The sequence below is a fragment of the Tribolium castaneum genome, unplaced genomic scaffold (assembly GCF_031307605.1).
Source record: "Tribolium castaneum strain GA2 unplaced genomic scaffold, icTriCast1.1 ptg000027l, whole genome shotgun sequence".
Lineage (NCBI taxonomy): Eukaryota > Metazoa > Arthropoda > Insecta > Coleoptera > Tenebrionidae > Tribolium > Tribolium castaneum.
The window spans coordinates 1,329,121-1,335,175 of record NW_026986636.1 but is presented as its reverse complement, the minus strand read 5'-3'; the positions used below and the strand labels follow the sequence as shown (position 1 = coordinate 1,335,175).

Genomic DNA, 6,055 nt, shown 5'->3' with positions numbered 1-6,055 from the left:
ATTCTGAAGACTTTGGTGACTTTTATGTCTTTTTCTTTTTTCTCTACTAAAGTGTTAGACACAATTAATTTAGTTTAATTTCAGTATTTCAAACATTTTATTTTTAAGCAAGTTTTTGTTAAATATTATTTATATCCAACTTTATAACTCGCTTATGGTTGGTCCTACAAGAAAAATGCAAATAACTATTTTGTAGGAAATGTTATCAGCTTTAATTTTAAAAAAAAGATAAAAATTGATAGGAGTAACTGTTTTCGAGATATAAGCAAAAAACCAAAGTAAAAACTGTTACCGTTTCAGAACAAAAATGTAAATCAGTTTTCAATGTTTGAGACGAAGACGAAAATGCAGCATTTAAAATCGACTCTAAAGACTTCAGTGACTTATATGTCACCCCCTTTTTTTTTTAATAAAGTATTGGACCTAATAAATTAAGTGTATTTTAAATCACAAGACATTTTCTGTTAAAGCACTTCTTTTTTAAATATTAATTATTTTCAATCTTATATCTCGCTTATGGTTAGTCCTACATAAAAAATGCAAATAACTATTTTGTAGGAAATTTTATCAGCTTGAATTTTAGTGAAAAAATAAAAATTGATAGGAGTAACTGTTTTCGAGATATGAGCAAGAAACCAAAACACTGTTACCTTAATTAAGCGTTTGCATATAAACAAATTTAGTACTATTAGTATTATTATTATTAATGTTATTGTTATTAATATGACGATTAAAGACAACTTTGAAACCTTTAGTGACTTTTATGTCTTCTTCTTTTTCCTCTACTAAAGTGTTAGACACAATTAAATTAGTTTAATTTCAGTTTTTCAAACATTTTATTTTAAAGCAAATTTTTGTTAAATATTATTTATATCCAACTCTATAACTCGCTTATGGTTGGTCCTACAAGAAAAATGCAAATAACTGTTTTGTAGAATATTTTATCAGCTTTAATTTTGAAAGAAAGACAAAAATTCATAGGAGTAACTGTTTTCGAGATATAAGCAAAAAACCAATAAGAAAACTGTAACAGTTACTGAACAAAAATGTAATTCAGTTTTCAATGTTTGAGACGAAGACGAAAATGCAGCATTTACAAACGACTCTAAAGACTTCAGTGACTTATATGTCACCCCCTTTTTTTCTAATAAAGTATTGGACCTAATAAATTAAGTGTATTTTAAATCACAAGACATTTTCTGTTAAAGCACTTCTTTTTTAAATATTAATTATTTTCAATCTTATATCTTTTTTTTTTTTTTTTTTTTTTTTTTTTTTTTTGCGATTTCGGTAAGTTATTCCGTTAATATCCGCATAATTATATCTTATCGCGGCAGTATAAGATAGCGCTCGCCCCTCTATAGCAGCAGCAGCTGGTATCGCGGCGGCGCGGCGCAGTGAAAATTTAGTATTTATCGCTCTGTCGCAGAGTGAGCGTCTGGTGTCCAAATTTTGTCTACATTAATTTCATTAATTTCAGTTTAAATCACTAAATTTAATGGCTGAATTTAATTGCTGCCACTGTTTTAAAAGCGTAAGTCGTGATACACCTATCGTGGTGTGTGACGGCTGTTCGCTAAATATTCACTGTCGTTGCCTCAAAATAAGCGAAAATGAAATCGCCTTTATTTCTCAGTCTCGCTCTCCAAATATCAAACTGTTTTGTAATAGATGCAACGTAACTATCACAGCAATTTCAGAAATTAAAAAACTCGTAAATGACATAAAATCATCATTTGATGAGCGTCTTAGCAAACTCGAATCTCTTATTATTAATAACAATACGTCTCAAGCTATAAACCGCGAGGAAATTATCGCCGAATCTGTGGACAGGTCGGCTCGTGCGTGCAATGTTATTATGTACAATGTTAAACCTGTCGCTAATAAACAAGACGTGGATGTGGTAAATGATGTCCTCGAGGTCATTGATCCATCACTTGTGATTGGTCCGGAAAATGTTTTTCGCGTAGGAAAAGCCGTCGGTGATAAACCTCGCTTATTAAAATTGCAATTTAAAACTCAACAAATGGCACGTCTATGCTTGAAGAAAAAATCGTCTTTGCTGCAGCACCCACAATTTGCTCACATTACTATTAGTGATGATAAAACCCCGGGTCAACTAAAGCATTTAAACAATTTGCGTGATGAATTAAAGCGAAGACTTGATGTTGGCGAAAAGGACTTGACAATTAAATACGTTAACCACGTACCAAAAATTATTTCACATCAAAAAAACTAAATATTTACCCTTGTTCAATGGCTCTTCTGTATACGAATATCGCATCTTTATCTTCAAAATTTAATGATTTGTTATTAGAAGTAACTGAATTTAGACCTTCTATTATCGCACTCACGGAAACTTGGCTTAATCCGTCTATCTCTGATGATGCTGTACACATTGAAAATTACTCTATTTACAGAGATGATCGCCTATCTCAAAAAGGTGGCGGTGTGTGTTTCTATGTAGATAAATTTAAAATTTCAAAATTTTTTAAAATTACTCAAATTTGCATATCTGTTAAACCTTATGATTCTCTATGGTTAAAATTTGAAGGAAATGAACAAACCTTTGTTATAGCATGTATTTACAGACCACCAACAGGAGCGTCTTTTAACAATCAAGAAAATGATAAAAATCTATTTAATACCATACAATCAACTATTAATCAGTATCCTAACTTAATTATCATGGGAGATTTCAACTTTCCATGTATAGACTGGTCTGCTAAAAACACAACAGGTCAAACAATCATCGAAAAACAATTTTCTGAATTGCTCTTGGAGAATAATTTGTCACAAATAGTTACTGAACCTACACGATTTAGATCCCAACAACGTCCTTCATTACTTGATTTGGTAATTTTGTCTGACGTTAACCTTGTATCGTCTTTAAACGTTTCGAATCCTGTAGGTACATCTGATCATTCAAAAATCGAAATTGAGTTACAAATTATGATATATTCAGAGCCAAATGCAAGAATTAAAACAACATCAATTGTTGACTACACTCGCATAGACGAAAGTCTCTTGACTTACGACTGGAATGGTTTAGATTCACTAAATGCGGAAGAACAATGGAAACATTTTAAATCGATTTTACAAACTTGCATTACAACAAATTCCAGACTGTTTACAAACCGACTGAGAAAAGATAAACCGTGGATAAATCAACACATGCTTGACAAAATAAAATACAAAGCTAAATTATGGAAAAAATTTAAAAGGCAGCCTACTGAAGATAATTTTTCTGCTTATAAAACATTTTCTAACCAACTAAAATCTGATTTACAAATAGCCAGGTGTAATTATGAAAATTCTATATTAAATAAACCAAAACTATTTTATTCCCATGTACGTAAATTTATCTCTAGTCGTGTGTCGGTCCCTTTAGTACGAAATGCTTCAGGTCTACTCTGCTCCGATCATACAGAAACTGCAAACACTTTAGCGGACAGTTTTGCTGCTACCTATAATTTAAACATTAATAATAATATACCGTCATTTATGCCTACAAGTACATTTAGTGGGTTGTCCTATATTAATTTTACTCCGGATCTGGTAAAAAGCCAACTCTGTGCCATTAAATTAAATACAGCTCCAGGTCCGGATCAGATACCTCCCAAACTCCTGAAAACTTGTGCTGCTTCGTTGTCGGGCCCACTTGCCAAAATGATGACAAAATCATTCTTACAAGGCACTTTGCCCTACGAGTGGTTGCAAGCAACAATCACGCCTTTGTACAAGTCAGGAGATAAACTTGATCCTGCTAACTATAGACCTGTAAGTCTCACGTCGACATGCTGTAAAATTATGGAAAAAGTTATAGTCAAGGAACTATTAACTTACATGAGAAAAAATAATTTAATACCTGAGCATCAGCACGGCTTTTTACCAGGTAGGTCAGTTGTCACAAATTTGCTATCCTGCACAAATCTATGGACAAAAATGTTAGACACTAACCAACCTGTAGACATAATTTACCTTGATTTTAGTAAAGCCTTTGATAAAGTCCCTCACAATCTCTTGTTAGCAAAACTGGAGTCCTATGGTGTAACAGGAAATTTGCTTGATTGGATCCGAGCGTTTCTATCAAATCGAAACTATTGTGTAAAAGTCTGCGGTAAATTTTCGTACTCTAAACCAGTATTAAGTGGGGTCCCACAGGGATCAGTTCTTGGACCAATTTTATTCTTGTTATATACAGCAGATTTATTGTTTTCACTGGACAGCTATTCAGCATATGCGGATGATATTAAGTTATTTGCTAACCCACTTGTCACGGACTTGCAAGACCAACTTAATTTAATCTTCCAATGGAGCGAGAAGTGGCAAATACCACTAAATATTGCAAAATGCTGTGTACTTCAGTGTGGCCACAACAACCCAAAGTACCTTTACCATATAAATGGCACACTCCTGAGTGTAAAAACCTCAACCAAAGATCTAGGGGTCATTGTAAATGATAAGTTAGGATGGTCAGAGCAATGTCTAGCATCAGTGGGTCGAGCGCGTAAAATGTTTTATTTGCTAAAGCATGTTTTTCCAAATCCTTCAGTCAGTTTTATTTCAAAGGTGTACATCACTTACATAAGGCCGCATTTGGAATTTGCCATTCCAGTCTGGAGACCTTATTTGTTGAAGGATATTGATTTGCTGGAAAGAACTCAGCACCTGGTAACTAGATGGACACACTGTTTAAGACAAGTTTCATATGAACAACGTCTTGAAATACTCAAAATACCAGATCTACGTGCTCGTCAAAACAGGGCAGATGCAATTCAAATTTTTCGGCTTACTCATGGTTTATTTCCTGGAGTAACACGCAATTTCTTGCAAATTCAATATCATGACAGACTTAGAGGTCATTCTTATAAGCTGAAAAAAGAACCATTTAAGACTACCGTTAGAAAGAATTATTTGACAAATCGTGCATTTGATATATGGAATGGCTTGCCTGATAACGTTGTTGCAGCTGTTACTGTTTCTTCCTTCAAGAATCAATATGACACATTACAATAATTAACATTAACCTTTATTAATTAACTAATTTAACTGTAGATTAAAATTGTATTTCATTTTTCATTATTCAATGGTGTTTTATTTAACACGAAACCGTATTTCTTGATATTTTGCTATAAAGGTGTTAACCTCAGCAAAGAATTTATGTTAATAATAATAATAATAATAATAATATCTCGCTTATGGTTAGTCCTACATAAAAAATGCAAATAATTATTTTGTAGGAAATTTTATCAGCTTGAATTTTAGTAAAAAGATAAAAGTTGATAGGAGTAACTGTTTTCGAGATATAAGCAAGAAACCAAAAAACTGTTACCTTAATAAAGCGCTTGCATATAAGCAGATTTAGTACTATTAGTATTATTATTATTAATGTTATTGTTATTAATATGACGACTAAAAACGATTCTGAAGACTTTGGTGACTTTTATGTCTTTTTCTTTTTTCTCTACTAAAGTGTTAGACACAATTAATTTAGTTTAATTTCAGTATTTCAAACATTTTATTTTTAAGCAAGTTTTTGTTAAATATTATTTATATCCAACTTTATAACTCGCTTATGGTTGGTCCTACAAGAAAAATGCAAATAACTATTTTGTAGGAAATGTTATCAGCTTTAATTTTGAAAGAAAGATAAAAATTGATAGGAGTAACTGTTTTCGAGATATAAGCAAAAAACCAAAGTAAAAACTGTTACCGTTTCAGAACAAAAATGTAAATCAGTTTTCAATGTTTGAGACGAAGACGAAAATGCAGCATTTAAAATCGACTCTGAAGACTTCAGTGACTTATATGTCACCCCCTTTTTTTTTTAATAAAGTATTGGACCTAATAAATTAAGTGTATTTTAAATCACAAGACATTTTCTGTTAAAGCACTTCTTTTTTAAATGTTAATTATTTTCAATCTTATATCTCGCTTATGGTTAGTCCTACATAAAAAATGCAAATAACTATTTTGTAGGAAATTTTATCAGCTTGAATTTTAGTGAAAAAATAAAAATTGATAGGAGTAACTGTTTTCGAGATATGAGCAA

General features: G+C 31.8%; 1 long non-coding RNA gene across 1 annotated transcript; it reads right to left on the bottom strand.

Moving 5' to 3' along the window:
• Positions 1 to 2,683: 2,683 nt before the first annotated feature.
• On the bottom strand, positions 2,684 to 5,063 carry LOC135267426 (uncharacterized). The gene is made up of 4 exons (XR_010335858.1): positions 3,982 to 5,063; positions 3,869 to 3,933; positions 3,519 to 3,800; positions 2,684 to 3,467 (listed from the first exon to the last, which is right to left on the bottom strand). It is a non-coding gene; the product is annotated as an uncharacterized LOC135267426 (long non-coding RNA).
• Between the last annotated feature and the right edge of the window lie 992 nt (positions 5,064 to 6,055).